This window comes from Balaenoptera musculus, chromosome 14 (assembly GCF_009873245.2).
Source record: "Balaenoptera musculus isolate JJ_BM4_2016_0621 chromosome 14, mBalMus1.pri.v3, whole genome shotgun sequence".
In the NCBI taxonomy this organism is placed as follows: domain Eukaryota; kingdom Metazoa; phylum Chordata; class Mammalia; order Artiodactyla; family Balaenopteridae; genus Balaenoptera; species Balaenoptera musculus.
This window is the reverse complement of record NC_045798.1, coordinates 41565677-41583587: the sequence shown is the minus strand read 5'-3', so window position 1 is coordinate 41583587 and position 17911 is coordinate 41565677. Positions and strand designations below refer to the sequence as shown.

The following is a 17911-nucleotide window of genomic DNA, read 5'->3' as shown; positions in this document are numbered from 1 at the left end:
AGCACCATCTTGCTTTTACTTCTGGGCCACAGCTTCCTACTCCCTTACAATTTTGCTGAAGGCAGTTTTGTGCAAAATAGTAGACTCTGTGATGTCAGCAAGAGTCCGGGATGGCCAGATGTGGAAACAGCATCAAAACCAAATGATCAACATAAGCTTAATTTTGGATGAATTTTGGCAGTGTCGGTTTGGCTGCAGCTTAAGGAAACTCTTTAATTTAAACAACTGAATGGAAGTTTTCCTAATCTTGCTAATTTGCCATGTGGACAGTCCTCAACCATCTCAAAACGAGGGTCTTTGGGAATGACTGGTGAGGCGTAAATGTTATGAAGTAATGAAGGTTCTTTGAAGAAATATTTTTGGATTTAGAATGTATTTAAGAAAACACAGGATGAGTTTTTAAAAAATAAAAAGAAATATTGCATTGGAAATAATTTAAGAGAGAGAATAGTTTCTAGGTCTCAGGAAATGAAATGGGAACACAAATTTATATGAGGATAGTCATTACAATAGTATTTAACAGAGCAAGAACTAGAAACAATCTTTCTAAAAACAAAGAATTAGTTAAATCATCTAAAGCACTCCCATAAAATAGAATATCATGCAGCATTTAAATGTTCTATGAAGAATTTATAGGAGAAAATACATGCTAAATACAAAATAGGATAGAGACTATTCACAGTACAATCTCACTTATGTAACTATATATGTATTATATGCACACAGTACAAACTCAGAAAAATATTAAAGAGTGATTATTTCCAAGTGGTGGGTTTACAATTTTTATTTTTTCTTTATGTTTTTCTCTACTTTCCAAATTTTACAAAGTGAGTTTTTGAAATCTTTATAAACAAAAAAAAATAAAATAAAATGAATAACTAATGGCAACCAGTATGAGTTTGGGATGCAATGCTCAGATGCAAAAAACGTCACATATTTTTATTTCTCTAAATCAAATCAAATCTCTGAGGCCCAGTGGCTCAGGGCAGGCTAGATGCCCATCATTCCTGGGGCTCTCTTGTCCCTCAATGGAATCAGGAGTTGAAGTGGGTACAGAAAATTGAGGAAGGAACCAGACCTTCAGTGCTTAGTCTCCCATCTTTACCATCATCCTTTTAGCATCTAGACATGGTTGTGCAGCGGGTGCTGGCACTCTAGTGGGGCCCTGGAGAGGCCTTCCCTTGGTTCCCGCCATCACCACACTACTCAGGGTCTCATCATTTAAAGGCAATAGTCCCTCCCACCCCATGGAAGGACATAAGCTCATGAGCCGAGCACAGTTCTCCACAAACTGTAGACCCCTCCAAAAAACCACACCTCTTAATCTCCAAGAATCTGCGCCACTCCAGTGACCACACTCTTTCATCCACCCAAATGCTGGCCATCATTTACCCCCAATCATGGACCTTCCAAACAAGTTATGCATTAGTCAGTGTGGACCCCAAAAGCAATACCAATATCTATATTTAGTGCCGCTGGTGTAGTCCTATCATGCAAGATTCCCCCAATATCTAAATCTATATTATAGGCCTTTCCAGGCATCACCTTATTTTATCCTCCTGACAAGCCTGTGAGATAGCACTATAATTATTCCCATTTTCCAGATGGGAAAATCTGAGGCTTGGAGAAATTAAGTAACTCCCTAAAGTCACACAACTTTAATATAACGTCTCTTTGTGGCCCTGACACAAAAGCCCTTAACAACTCCCTGAGGTTCGGAGCTCAAAACTCAGAACAAAAATTGACTTGCTTCTTGGGATGGAGGCAGGAGATACACTAGTAATTCCATCAAGCTTCCTCTAGCTCCAAAAGCGAAGGTATAAATTAATATCTCAACACACTAGACTGCCGTCTAGGTTTAAGATCAAGAACACAAAGGAGAGGATGAAAGAAAAGAACAGAAAGCCATAACCTCCTGGGTGATAGTATCTGTTTCACTTGGAGAAAGTGAACATGAGACTAAGCGTCCACCAGCCAGGAAGAAGCCCGCAGAGACTGTGGGGAGAAGAATCTTTGGGAAATTTGGAAAAGATTCTGCTTCTCTAGGGATGCAGGGCCTAGAACGTTCATGCAGGCCTATAAGAGCTGGACACTTGCCTGTGTGCAGAACACACTCAAATTCACATGGGTTGGCGAGGCCTCGTGCCTAGGAGGAACTGTTAAATGTATTCAACTTGCTCTAAACTGAAGAAGGAGGTAGGAGATGCCCACTGTCCTGGAACAAGGCCTCCTCTACTGGATGTTATCTAGAAGCTTTTCCTGAAAAGGGAAGTCAGCCATGGCAGCAGCTCACCAACCAGGGTGAGTAGAAGCTGAAATTTTACAAACTGATTGTGGCAGCCCTCAAATCCTGTGTCCCTCCCTGCTCAGTGAAGTACTCGGTGACAGAATAAATTATGGGTGTATCTATCCTCCTGACAGGTTCAATCCCAAGTCAAAGAAAATTGGCAAGATAAGAGGCATGAGTGACAGAGCAGTGCCGTGGCTTGGGCTCCCAGCTCTGCAGCCTGACTTTGTGGTCTCACAGTTTAAATTCTCTGACCTCAGTCTCCTAATCTGTAAGACAGGGGTAATTGTAACATATCTCTCATGGAAACACGGTGAGCAAAAAAGGGGGGATGATGCATACAAAACACACACACAGTGATTTATACATAGAAAAGTTCCATAAATGTTAACTATCGTTATTTGTAATTACCGGCTGGTTGGTGCTCCTGGCTTTGTTATTGGATCTGAGCTACTTTTGGAGAGAACACACACACAAACACACCAATGACCAAGCACAGCATCCTTCAGTGACCTCCAATTGTCTTAAGGAAGCATATGCATCGATGCCACTGGCCCAGCCCAGCTTGGGGCCTCACCCCTCCACAATCCACCATCCCCTGCCACTCATGACATGGGCTTCTCTAACCATATTGAACTTTTTTTTTAAGATAAATAAGTTATCTTTCTTTTAAGATAAGTTCTGGGGATGTAATGTACAGCATGGTGACTATAGTTCACAAGACTATTTTGTATATTTGAAACTTGCTAAAGTTCTCACCACATGAAAAAATTTATAATTATGTGAGGTGATGGATGTTAATTAAACTTATTGTGGTGATAATTTTGTAATATATACGTATATCAACTCTTGTTGCACACCTTCTGCACAACATTATAGGTCAACTGTGTCTCAATGAAACTGAGAAAAAAATTTTTTAATTAAAAAAAAATTTTTTTTTTTCATTTCCTGAAATGTCATGCTCTCCTTCACCGGCAAGACCTCAGAGCTATCTATCCTCTCTCTGTAACTCTCTGTGCTCTCCTCCCTGCTGGGCTAGCTCTTCCTCATCCATCCTTCAGGTCCCAACGTTGATGCTTTTGTTCTGACGAGCCTTCCCTCCACCACACACACTATACGTGCTGCTCCCCAGGACAGAGCCCAGCCTTGGCCACGCACTATTACAACTACTTGAGCCTCTGTATTGTGAGGTTCTTGGGGCCACCATGTGGTCCATCTGGGTCACCATCTGTCACCAAGGTTCAGCACAGGGTGAGCACATGATAAAGAGGTGGTCAGTAGGCATTTCTTTAGTGAACAAGTAAACATGCTCTAAAAATTTGGTGTCAGGCTATTACGAAACCTCCCTCCTCTGCTGACCCCAGTTCATATCCTGCTCTCCAGCCAGGCCTGCAGAAGAGAGAGCACCTCCAGAATTGTGGTGTGTACACCCCAAATTGCAGCCCATGTTCCCACGACTCCCTTTACCACTAGCCAAGAGAGGCAGGCCCTACATCCTTCTGCCCAAATGTATCTGCATCAGTTTGCTAGGGCCGCCATAACTGAGCACCCCAGATCAGGTGGCTCCACCCACAGAAATTTATGTCTCAACATGTGAGCAGGATTGGTTTCTTCTGAGGGCCTCTCTCCTTGGCTTATAGATGGCCATCCTCTCCCTGTTTCTGCACATGGTCTTTCCTCTATGTCTGTCAGTGTCCTAATATCTTCTTATAAGGATACCAATCAGATTAGGGCCCACCCTCATGACCTCATTTGACTTAATTGCCTCTTTAAAGAACCTGTCTTCAAGTACAGTCATATTCTAAGGTATGCAGTCGGGGAGTGGAGGGTGTAGAAACCCAACATGTGAATTTGGGGGGAAACAATTTAACCCATAACAGTACTGAATGTCAAAGTCTGGTTTCCCTTTTGATATACGTACACTGAGGCATCAACATGTCACTGAGAATGGGCTACTTCTCTCTGCCTTCACAAATAGGCACTTGGACATCAGTGCTTCATGTAGGAAAAGTCAACCCTGTTCACTAAACACAACCTGTTTGTTCAGAACTTCTCTGTACCGTGGGGGCCGCATGGAGGGTGAAACACCTGAGTCCTGGACCAAGCACCTTGCAACCCGAGGCAAGCGATCAGGTAAACACAGCACACACGCAGGAATCCACGGTCATAGCAATCCACCCAAGCTTGCTCAGAAAGGCAACCCAGAGCCCTGGGGATGTAGTGGGTCATAGTTTGCTGTGGCCTCATTATAGCTGTATGACCTTGTGCAAGTTGCTCGGTCTTTCTGTGCCTCCATTTTCTCACCTGTAAAATGGCATTAATAGGTACCACAGAGGACTGTTATGAGGATTAAATCAAACAATACATACAAGGCAATTAGAACAGTGCCTGGCTCATCATAATCATCAGCAAATGTTAGCGTTTGTACTGTTGTCGCTGTGCTATCAAGGCTGCCCAAGCTGGATGGTGGAGGCCAAACTGCCTCCACACCTGGGCTGAATATCAAGGACTCACGAGTCTCTAACTCCAGGTCAATTCTATAAACAGAGAGAAGACCAGTGTCAGAGCAAGTCTTCAAAACAAACTAGCTTGCCGGGAAGAAGCTACCACTTAAGACAGTGTTGATGATAGAGAGAAAACAGATCAAACTAAGGAAGGTAGGGTTGTCAGCAGTAGTAAATACTGCTTTTGGAAAACTGGATTTGAGGCCACAAGTGATTTGGCAGACACCAGCCTGGGAAGCTCTGTCTCCTCTGCCCAAGATCCTGTGCATTCTCACTCATGCTTCCATAGGCAGGTATCAGGGGAATAATATGGACCTGGAAATTATAACCTTCTGGGTCTTTAGGCAAATTACTGAACTTTTCCAAATCTCAGTTTTTTCCCTGCACAAGGGGGAAATTATGCCAACAATACAGATAGTGCCTATTAAGTGTCTGGTGCAGAACACGTCCTGATGGTTCATTCTTTTTCCCCTTCGCCTGTAAGTACCATTAGCAGAGACTGTTATGAAGTATTTCTGTCTCCTACACACATAGTCCTGAGTACCGTGTACCATGCCAGGTATTTCCCTACAGGCAGCACAATTATCAGATTCCATGGAATACATTGAAACCCTAGGGTTCCAAAGGAAGTCTGCAAGAAGTCCCCTTTTTGGATCATTGTTATTTCAAACACTTTGTCAAACATCCAGGAAATCATGAAGTCTATCAGTATCTCTTTGTCAGTGTGGTAAATAATCAGATGAAGCTTGCCTCTGAAGTAATGGATGACAGCTGATCAATACACTAATAAAAAACACCAAGGCAACAAAATTTTTAAGGGGACTATATCAGTAAGACTCAGTATGTGTATTACATAAGCCTTTGAGGAAAAAGGAAATGAAAGAGGTAGAAAAAAATAACTACATACTTATGATGTTTTGTAATACGCAAAATATTTTCACATACACTATTTAATTAATTCTTATAACAACTCAGTGAAATATTTAAATTACCTCATGATGAGAACTATTAGTATATGAAGTATTATTAAGTCAAAATGCACATGCATCTTTAAGAGTGGTTCTCAAGCCAGGTTCATGGATTCTGGGGTCCAAGTGATATACATCTTGCTGTCCCTGGCTTGCCTCTAAGGGTTTTACTTTTTGCGTTTGCATTTTGATGATTATCAAAAAATTAACCCAGGTAAATTCTAGATTATGTGAGTAAACAACTCATCATCTAGTACAATCAGGAGACTTCGGAATCTCATTGGCATTGAGTAATTCTTCTTGACATTCACGAGCTAATGTGAAAAGAACTGACGTGCCCTTGGTAAGCATACGATGTGTTCCATGCCACAAGAAGACCAACAGACATGCAAATAACATTTGTTCAGGAGTGTCACTAGAGAAAAGGAGGAGGGAACTGAGTCGTCACACAGCACCCGGTAGTAAATGCTTGCTGGAGATATACAAATATCTAAGCTGTAGCACTCAGCACCACAGTTATTTCACAAAGGGGATTTCCTTCCAGAAAAAAAAAATCACCAACCACATGAATGTCATGATGATATTCTGAATTTCATTTTTGGACGGATTTTTTGAGGGGTATATAATGTGAAATATTCTATTTGTTTTATGTTTCTGTAAGGGTTTTAAGTGTAAAAAATGCCAATTTTAATTATGTGTATTTTTAAATTATTTTAGTATATACTTATTCCATATTTATTATATAACTTTTATATTATAAATTATTTTATTTTAATACCATTTAGGGAAAAACTGGGGATCAACAACTCTGAAAACACTGCTTTTTGAGATAGAAATGTTTCTCAGACAGGTCTATAATTTTTTTTAATTCTTCTTAAAATAATCCTTTGCCCACAAACCATCAGCAGGTGATTTTTCTTTCTGGTGCTGACGGAGGGAAATCAGTAAAAGGAGAGTTAAAAGAGAAAGCATTGAATCTGTAGCAAAGTGCCCGTGACATTCTGGAAAAGCTGAATATATGATCGACCTGTAAGTTAAATAACCCCAACTGAAATCCAATATCTAGGCAGCAAAAATGGAAGAACAGAAAAATGCTGCCCAGGGGACTGGCTCTGAATCTGGCACTCTTCATGATTTCCTCCGTGACTCTGAATAAGTTCTCATTATTGCCCTGCCCCTGGTTTTGTTGTATTGGATAAGGGGGGAGTGTTGTTTCTTTTCTGTTTGTTTGTTTTTTGCCAGTTACCAAATGGGAGCCAAGAATATTGCTTTGTAAAGTGCTTTGTGAAGCACAGATACCCAGTATTGTCAAGCATGAAAATCTTCAAAATTCACAATTTAAGGGTCTTTGAAAATTATTTGTGTAGCATGCCTTGCCATTTTCTTTCTTTTTAGTTCATCTCTGATCACTTTACTGCACTTGCTTGAAACAGGTGGAACAGAATAAACAATACTCTAGTTAGGGGTGGGTCAGATTTCCAATTAAAAGTATTACCATTTAAGGACACCAAATGATGTCTTCTCCTTTTGCCCCAAGATGAGATGTAGGATGGAAGGGCATGCCAGTTTCTATCAGTTTGAGAGAAAATTTCAAAAAGAAGACATGTGATGGGAAAAAAAGAAATGAATCTGAGTGACTTTCATAAACTGAGAACTTTAAAAGATTTTATTTTGGCTTAATAAAAATTGTGCACACTATTACAATTACTCTGTGGGCTGGGTCCTCTTTGCTTTTTGTTTAGAAACAAATAAAAATAGCTGAATTATTAATGTGAAGTAAAGTGGTTACTAAGCATTTAGAGTCACTTTTTAATTCACACATACATCTGTATTAACATCTTCATGGTGCTTTACTACAGATTATACCATAGTTGTAATGGCATTTAAGGAACCATTTAAAGGATAATGTTTCTAGCAGAGGCATATTTGAAAGTGGATGGTGTTGTTAGATACAAGAATAAAATTATAAAATCCACCTGTGAGGTTAGGGGGCACAGTCCCCAAGAATGCCCTCACTTCTGATACCAACTGCAGGGTAGAGGGGTTTCTAAGACCACACTCGGGCTCAGTAATTCACTAGAAGAATGTACTGAAGGCCATAATGACTGTGGTTATGGTTTATTGCAGTGAAAGAATAAAGGATACAGATTAAATTAGCCAAAGGAAGAGATACACGGGGCAGAGTTCAGGAAGTTTCTAAACATGGAGTTTTCAGTTGTCCTGTCACCACGGAGTCATGGACAGTTTTAACTTTCCTGGCAATGATTTGCGACAACATGCACAGGATATTGCCAGCCAGGGAAGCTCACCCAAGCCTTGGTGTCCAGAGTTTTTACTGTGGAGACCTGGTTGACTGCACACAGGGCTGACCTTTAGATCCTCCAGAGGTAGAGCAGATATCATGTAGCTCAAAGTCCCCATCATAAATCACATTGTTAGACTGTCTGTTTTTGCCCAAAGCCCCCAGGTAAACAAAGACACTCTTCCTAGAGAGCACCTCCCCAGGAGACGAGGGCAAAGTCCAGACCTCCCCCTGTTAAATACACAGGCCACCCCCTGGCATTTGGCCAAGGCTCTCTTAAGCCAAATGATCATATTTGAGCGTCTACATTTAGGAAAGAATTTATATGACAGACACCACAACAGAATCAGTATAAATATGCCTAACATTTGGAGGAACCAGTGTTGGGCAGATTTAAAGAAATTAATCCATCCTATAAAGTCATTACATACATTTTCATATATTTGTACTAAATTTATTACTTGTTTCCTCCCTTGATCTACTGCTATTTGTACATCATGATAAACTTGTAGAAAACTATTTAGCATAGCAATTATCTGATGGTTAGCTAAAGCCAGTTCTTCAGAGCAGTCATTTTCCATTTATATCCTGAAGAGGCTTTAACTACATCTCTCAATATGTTTGATTATCAATATCAGTATAATCATAAGACTGACTTACATAAGGTAGTCAGATTTTACCAACAATGCCAATGTTACATCGTATTAGAGTATGGTCATGGTACAATTCTGTTTCACTATATAACAAAAGCAGTTAGAATTACAGAGGTATTTGTTATGCCTTCCAACATAATCTATCCTTGCCCATATGTCAGATATTACCATGAACAGGTGTCATTATGTTGCCCATGATTTGGTTATTTACAGGGTCAAGTTAGTTGGGGTCAAAGCCATTTACCCTGTCTCAGTTCACAGGCTTGTACTAAGACTAGTTTCCATTGTGCACTACTATACAGCAGGGCCCACCTCCCTCCCACTGGCAGGACATGGGTGGTATTCAGAATAGTTCCTATCTCTGCTAACTGTATTACAGGATATGTCTTTTAATCTATCCTAGGGGTGAGGGCAGATATAGTGTATCAGTGTACATTACAAATGCCTCCAGAGAACTCCACAGGTTTGGAGGGCCATAAGATTCCATTGCTGTGCCCTTGAGCCCCAGCTGCTGGGATGGAGGGCCATTGCCCCATGACTACTGCCCCTTCATCTGTCTTAAAATAGTCAAGAGGTCCTATTGGGTAAGGGTACAAGCCTTTTACAAACAGTGTATCCTAGCATTATCAGCACTATTTGTTGAGTCTGCCTGACCCACTTCACTACAGCTTTATCATCTTTCCAGGTTCACTCCCATCCCTTTCCTGCCTCCTGGAAGAGAATCCCTCTAATTTGCTCATTCTAGTTAAAAGTACTTTTCCTCTGAATGCCACTCCTCATTAAAAGTGAATTCAGCTTGTCCCAAGATGCCTAGACCAGAACTTTCTCCCCTAAAGTCCTTTTCTGTCCTGTGGTCCGGTATTGTTTAATTCACCATGCATGTGTTGCTATTGTGTACCAATGACCTGAGTGCAGTTAGTATACATGTTTTGTACCCCAAATATTGGGTCCTCCATTCTAGGGTTGGATGAGTGGTGTCACAGCTAGATGTCATTTAGTTTGAGTATGCCATAAGGTCACCCACAGCCCTCCTCATCTCAAGCTGGGGCTGTTTCCAGGGGAATTCAGACCCATCATGTGGTACCTATTACTCTAATCCCATCAGGAACCCAATGTTTTTTTCTATTCTGTTTAACAGCTTTCCATCCACAAAAAATAAGCATAATACGTATTTGTGCATAGCACTCTGTGGTATATTGGTCATGCCACCACGATAGCCAGGAAACTTTCTAAGCCTTCGATCATCCAGGTTTAGAGTTACACAATCATCAGTCGGCTGGGAGCTGTACTCCACATGGTCCAACGGCCCATTAGGGAGAAGTTCCCACAAAGTCCTTCCCAAATGATATCCTTTGTAGCAGATGTAACTTGAAAAATAAGACTCAAAAGCTGTTGGCACATTACTAGAATTCTACTCATTCATTAACCTTCAGTCTAGTTCATCATCATCTTGTTCGACCAAAATGTTTCCCAGAGTGATACCACTCAGGTTTGCAGACTTCTATTCAGTTTTGTGAGGTTCCCAAAGCAGGGGTGGTCTTGGCAAACATGTAGCTTCACCTTTCTGGGCATCTGGTACAGGTGAGCTTAGAGATAATATTATTCTCTTGCTCTGAGCCTCTTTCAAGTCACCTAAGTAATATAGGAGTTCCCTCACTGCATAACCCATTTATTCATTCCTTTATCCTCAACTACCATTTTTCCTTCTCCACACTTGTCATTTATTTTTACCCAAACTTCCCACCTCTGGAAGTCACGTTCAGATAAAGGAAATCCAATCCCTTCACATTAAATAACCACTTCACATTCCAATTTTAGTCCAAACTTTCACTTTAGTCCCATCAACCACTGCATCTCCATGTCCTCCCAATCTCACTGTACATCTTATTAGGACTTCCCAACAGATTTTGGAATCATAGTGCATTGGAATCCCATATTAAGAAGCCCCAAAACATTCTCTTCTCCTTCAACCCCACTGCCCATTTACCCACCCATGTGCATATGGCCTTGGGTCCCCAGGTGGGGGACTCTGGCTCTTCTGTCAGTTTCCATCTTGATTAATATGTCAGCCCACTATCCAAGGTGATTCCAGGTCACGTTTCTCATTGTCATCTTTGCCTTCCAGCTTTTTGAATTCTTCCAGAAGGGGTTAAATAGAGAAGATTTGTTTAGGGCCCTTTGAACAGTAGGAACCAGCAGGGGCTTCCACTGGTCCACCCAACCTCCAATAGTGCTGCATTAAGACCTTTGTTTCAACTCATCAATGTCCGCTTTATTCATCCCGCTTATCAACAACCATCTAAAGATTTCCACTCTGCTGAGTCCACTCCCTTGACTCTTCCCTTTGTCTTTCCCCGTTTCCTTGTGAACCACTCTAATTTCCTAACATCTGTAAAATCCGTAAGGGAAGCTGAGACAACAAATCTGACAGGGCTTCTCAAACTGTTGCTCGATATCAAAGCAGCAATGTTACATGGGGTGTCCGTGCCAAAGGGGTGCCTTTAATCACAGCATTTACTATGCCTGGGGTAAGGGGTATATTCAGTGGATGAATAGCCCAACAATCTCAGCATGGCTTGCGTATGAAGCATCTCAGCTGTTTCACCTGGGATGTTCCACTTCACATTTAAAGGGAGAGTTGGACAGTCTCCTTTCTTAGGATAAACTCACTTTGTAGCTGCTTTTATCCAGTCCACCAGGCTAGCTGTCCTTTTGGAAATAACTTGCTGTGTTTTTGGATCACATACAGCCATCTGTGATTGCTCAGTAGTGAGCTGGGTCCTGTATTAACCCAAACATGATCTTCTACTCTGCAGTATCCAAAACCAAAGATACCACTCTAAGTTAGTCACTCAAAACCCATTTTAGTAAAGGTTCTTCAGGAAGCTGAAAATATCAATGCAAAACGAAATGACTCCTTCACATATAACCCCTGGTTTCACTACTTCCTTGGTTTTGCCTTTTACCCACCTGGACAACCTTTTTGGTGACCAGACATCCTAGAGGTATACTACCTGTTGTCCCAGCAAAATTCCCCTTTGGTAGCAGCCCTGAAGCTAGCAACCATAGCTCAGGCTGGCTGAAATCTGAGATGCACTCACAGTCAGGATCTGCCCCAACGCTCTTTATTTTCATTTTAGCTATTATGAACAATAATAGCCAAGGCATTGTATATTTAGCTTATTTCTTACTATTTTACGTTTCCTATGTATCCAGTGAGCTAACTCCTGGGGATGTGGATTCATCTCTAAATTCCACAGGTAACGTTTACACGTAGTAACGGATCCCAGCACAACTGTTAGGGAACCGTTGACTGAAACTGCCCGCCTTGGCCAGGCATGATGATAATCACTTGCCTGAGCTGTCTCACAACAGGAAGTCCCAATAAAGAACACGGTGCTGCTGCTGAGAACTAACCAGGAGAATTCTAGAGGGGCCGAAAGGAGGAGGGAGGAGACGATATGTCCTGCCGACCTCCCAGAAAGTGTCACGCTGGAATCCATCTCGGCTGAGAGATGCACGCACCACCGGCGAGGACCCTGAGTCAGACTATGGGCCAAGCATGATGACTGGCCAGAGACAACCTGGAAACTAACCCCATTACCATAAAACCTGAGACTGCGAGCCACATGGCAGAGCAGCTCTCCTGGGTTCCCTTGCCCTGCTGCTCTCCGCCCAGGCACCCCTTCCCGATACAGTCTTTTGCTTTGTCTCCTCAGATAATTCATTTCCAAGTGTTAGACAAGAGCACACTACAATGGGTGAACAGGAAGCCATGCAGGAATCAAAGATTCATCCCGGGCCTCTCGTCGTTTCTCTTCCCAAATCACACATTTCAGTGAGTGAGGCTCATTCTAGGGACTCATACTTCTGATGCCAAGTGCAAAGCTAAAGGACATAGCCTACAAGGCCACCCCCATTTCTGACTGCAAGTTCGTTCTGGGTTCTCAAGTTTACCCTCCATTTCGATAAAGCTCTTTGGGTAAGGTTAAATTGTTAATTACATACTACCTAAAAGATAACTAGGCTTTGCAGGGGCCCACACCCAGATCTACAGCCTCATCCAGTTCGTGCCACATCTACACCCAGCCATGGCCAACCCTATCATTTACACAGACACTGCCCTATACAGCAAACTCGTGGGTTCTGTCTATTTGAGTTATCTGTACACAAAGTTCCAAAGCCAGCAGTAAACTTCAGTGCTCTTAGCACTGGGGAGAAACAATCTGGTTAGGAGTCTTGCTTTCTCAGAATTAATCTTGAGTTTATTTGACAGCATGGTGACATCACTGATATCATGGCACTGGGGCAAGTCCACCTATGGAGAGAAATTTCCTAATGAGAACTTCATTTCAGCCCTGGCATCTTTTCCATGGTAAATTCCAGACCCAACACAAACAGTTCCCAGCTTTTGTCTGCTGGTTGGGTGACAAGCATGTGGTAAAACAACAATATTGTGAAAGCTTTGGGCATAAGAATGACAAGATTAGCAAGATGTTCACCATCACTAACTGTGAATAACTCTTATAAACTTAATTAGTTTCGTCTTAATCAACAAACCATTCCTTCTGGCCTGGGGAGGGCAGCCCCATCCCCAGTCACTCTCTTGGTATTCTCATGTGCTACAACTGTTTCATCCATATTTCCCTTATTCCCCTTCACGTCCAGCCAGACAGCAGTGTTAAATTTATGATTAAATTTAAAAACCAAACTACAAAACATCTTAAAAGCATTTCCCTGTGCTGTGGATTTTCTGATCTCTTTATAAAGAGATTATTCAGTCCAACCCTTCTTAGTGACTCCTGTTAACACAAGCTACATTAAATTTATCAATAAATATAAATGTCTTGGGAATCTCTAAAAGAGTGTTGTGATCTCCAAAATACATTTGCTATTAAGAAAAACTGATCTTTCTTGACTCAAAGAAGATTTCTAAAACAGATAGGGATGTGCGCAAACTATCTGTTTATGATAGTTCCTGTTAATACATCACATTTGTTAAAATAGATTTGATAAACACTCTAAAAAAGGACATTCCTGGGCTGCCTCTCCAGCATCTGTTTTCCCCTTTCCATAGCCCTGATTTCCATTTGGTTCTGGGAATTTCACTCCACTTCCAGCCCCACAAGTAGAGCCTATGACCTGGGTTAAGCCAATCAGTTTATTTCATCTGTTTAGTCGGAATGAATCTTAGGGCTTTGGCTGGCAATATTGTGAACACAGTTTTCTGCTGGCCACAACCAAGGATGTCTGAACCAAAGCCCCAGGAACTGCAAGCAGTCGCCTTAGTACCATGAGGAGAGCCAGCCACAAGGTGAAGCTGACATTACAGAACATAGGAAAAAGCAAAAGGAAACCAGTACTTTCATAACATTGTTGAGCAGCTGGAACAAGCCGAAACTGAGGCCAATCTTTACTCCTGGACCTTGCAATTTAATGGGCTAAAAAATTATCTTTGCTGTTGAACCCCTTAGTACTCAAAGTGTGACCTGTATGTAGGCCAGCAGAATCAGCATCACTTGTGAGTTTGTCAGAAACGCAGAATCAGGACCACAATGTGGATCCTCCGGAACCAGACTCTGCATGTGAACAAAATCCCCAGGTGATTCTATATACATTGACATTTGAGAAGAACTTGTCAAGCCTCTTTGAATCAGCTTTTTCTATAATTTGCATTTTGAATTAGATCTCTACCACATCCCTGTGTAATAGTCCAGATGGATGTTATTACTCCTCTTTAGAGAGAAAGGGAAACTGGGTTGAGGGAGCTGACACGCTGGCCAAAGGTCACACACATTTAGAGCATCAGGAGCACCCCGGTCTCAAGCCTCACAGTAATTCCTTCTTCTGATGAGCTCTCGGGTCTAATCAACATTTTCCATGGGCCATGCAGCCAGGGTCCAGGGCTACCTGTTCACCAGCCTTGCATTATTCTTTATTTTAAGAGACCACGGGTTTTAACAACACCCTTGCTCCCTGTGTTTGTAATCAGGGAAAACTCTTTAATCTAGGTAATTTATTTAATGAGTAGCTCCAAATATTGGTTCCCAACTACCAAGCAGTTTAATACAAAAATTACAGGCTAGCCTAATTGCACTTAACCAAGTAAGCCCGTGAACAATTTTCTCTCATTATTTCTCAGTGAAGCATACACCCTTGGCACAGTTCTCTTTTTATTAATAAAAGCAAGGAGCAAGTGTTGAAAAACCTTCATGTTCCTTGATGTTTTACAATCCGGATCTATCTCTTAAATCCAGCCAATGGGATAAAGGAAAAATACTATATAAAATAGTTATTTCAGAGAAATGCTTTCCCACAGAAACTTCCCAACTGATAGGCTAAAATGGTATGAGATATTTAAAGATATACCTGGTAAATTGCTATAACCCTTAATATAGTTTATGTGCATAGTAATCCCTTAACAAATGCTTGTTGCATAAGTAACGTTCATTTTCAAAGCACTTTACAGTTTGCAAGGCACCTTACCTTTTTTTTCATTTAATATTATTGATTTATATCTTTGCAACAATCTTGGTGGGTAGGGGTTATTATTTCCATGTTACAGATGTTGAAACAGAATGGCCATCATCAAAAAATCTATAAACAATAAATGCTGGAGCAGGTGTGGAGAAAAGGGAACACTCTTACACTGTTGGTGGGAATGTAAATTGGTACACCCACTATGGACAACACTATGGAGGTTCCTTAAAAAACTAAAAATAGAACTACCATATGACCCAACAATCCTACTCCTGGGCATATACCTGGAGAAAACCATAATTCGAAAAGAGACATGCACCCCAATGTTCACTTGCAGCACTACTTACAATAGCCAGGACATGGAAGCAACCTAAATGTCCATCAACAGAGGAATGGATAAAAAAGATGTGGTACATATATACAATGGAATATTAGCCATAAAAGGAACGAAATTGGGTCATTTGTAGAGACGTGGATGGACCTAGAGACTGTCATACAGAGTGAAGTAAGTCAGAAAGGGAAAAACAAATATCGTATATTAATGCATATATGTGGAATCTAGAAAATAGTATAGATGAACTTATTTGCAAAGCAGAAATAGAGACATAGACGTAGAGAACAAACGTATGGATACCAAGGGGGGAAGGGGAGGTGGGATGGATTGGGAGATTGGGATTGACATACATACACTACTATGTACAAAATAGATAACAAATGAGAACAGACTGTATAGCACAGGGAACTCTACTCAATGCTCTGTGGTGACCTATATGGGAAGGAAATCCAAGGAAGAGGGAATATATATATACGTGCGGCTGATTCACTTTGCTGTACAGCAGAAACTAACACAACATTGTAAAGCAACTATACTCCAATAAAAAAAAAAAAAAGAAAGAAACTAAGGCTCAGAGAGATTAAGAAACACTTACCCAGAGTCAAGGATTCATTCATGATAGAAGTGGAATTCAAAGCCCTGTCCTGTGACTACAATTCTAAGTCTTTCCACTGCATTGTGATGAATTCTTCTTTTAAAAAGGCATTACACAATAAAGATGTTTAAAAAATTAAATAAATTTTAAAAAAGGCATTCCAGTGGCCCTGATACTCAAATTGCTGTTTATAAATGGAGTCCCTAGCACCATCTTGGGTGCACACACACCCACAGCCCATTTCATGAAAACCACTCCAGATGTAAGTCTTGCCTTACTACTTGGAGTAATCTGTATACACTGGATAAACCACCATAAACCAAATAATCTTCCACCGTTTCCATCTCTTTCAAATTCTACTGTTGTAAGTTTGTCCCTTTTAGGCTAGGGAGATGTTCTGGCCTTAAAGAATCCCCACTGAGATGCAAACATGAGGTTCTTTGGGTGGTCTTTCACTAGGTTTCAGCTTCCAGTCTGCTGAGCGTGAAGCAGTGTGGGAAGAGGCCCTGGCACCCCTGAACCCACTGCTTCTTGACTCTGTGCTTGGCCACAGCCACGAGCCACCAAGCAAGTGGCTCACATGCAGGTCATCAGGTGTGTGGTGGTGGAAGATGGAGCTGTAGGTAAAACTTGCCTACTGATCAGTTACATGCCAATGCACTTCTTGGAGCATATACCCCTATTGTCTGAGACAACTCTTCAGCTAATGGTCTGGTAGGTGGAAAAATGGTGAATCTGGGCTTATGGGACAAGAACCTGGACAAGAAGATTATGACAGATTATACCTCCCATCCTATCTGCAAGCAGATGTATTCTTCATTTGCTTTTCCCTTGTGAGTCCTGCACAATTTGCAAATATCCATGCAAAGTGGTATCCTAAATGTGACCCCATTTCCCAACACTCTCATCTCAGTGGAAACTAAACATGATCTTAGGAATGATAAAGACCTGATTGGGAAACTGAAGGAGAAGTGATGGACTCCCATCTCATAGCCAAAGTCTTTAGCTACAGATAAGATTGGGGCTGAAAATAATGTACCTGAAATGCCTAGTTCTCACACACAGGGGCCTCAGTATGGTGTTTGATGGACCTATTAGAACAGTTCTCTGCCCATTGCCTGCAACAAGAGAAAGTGCTTACTGTTTCAGGGAGGGCAAACTAAATCAAATTGAAAGCCCTGTAGTTAATTCATTAAAGAAAAATGAAAGATGTGAAGACATGAAATCGACAGATACAGAGGAAGTCACTGACAACAGAATACTATGAAGTCTTGAAATGGCTGATTTTCAAGAAAATACAAATTGTCAAAATTCCCTTAGGAGGAGATTGGTTCAAGATGATGCAGTAGGAGGACATGCACTCACTCCCTTTTGCGAGACCACCGAATCACAACTAACTGCTGAAATATCATCAACAGGAAGACACTGGAACTCACCAAAAAAGATACCCCACATCCAAAGACAAAGGAGAAGCCACAGTGAGACAGTACAAGGGGCGCAATCACAATAAAATCAAATTCCATAACTGCTGGGTGGGTGACTCACAAACTGGAGAACACTTATACCACAGAAGTCCACCCACTGGAGTGAAGGTTCTGAGCCCCACGTCAGGCTTCCCAGCCTTGGGGTCCGGCAACGGGAGGAGGAATTCCCAGAGAATCAGACTTTGAAAGCTAGCGGGATTTGATTGCAGGACTTCAACAGGACTGGGGGAAACAGAGACTCCACTCTTGGAGGGCACACAAAAAGTAGTGTGCACATCAGGACCCAGGGGGAAGGGGCAGTGAC

The 17911-nt window shown here is 41.5% G+C and overlaps 1 pseudogene; it reads left to right on the top strand.

The window, feature by feature from the left end:
* Positions 1 to 16703: 16703 nt before the first annotated feature.
* LOC118906715 lies at positions 16704 to 17390 on the top strand (annotated as a pseudogene).
* The last annotated feature ends 521 nt before the right edge of the window (positions 17391 to 17911 follow it).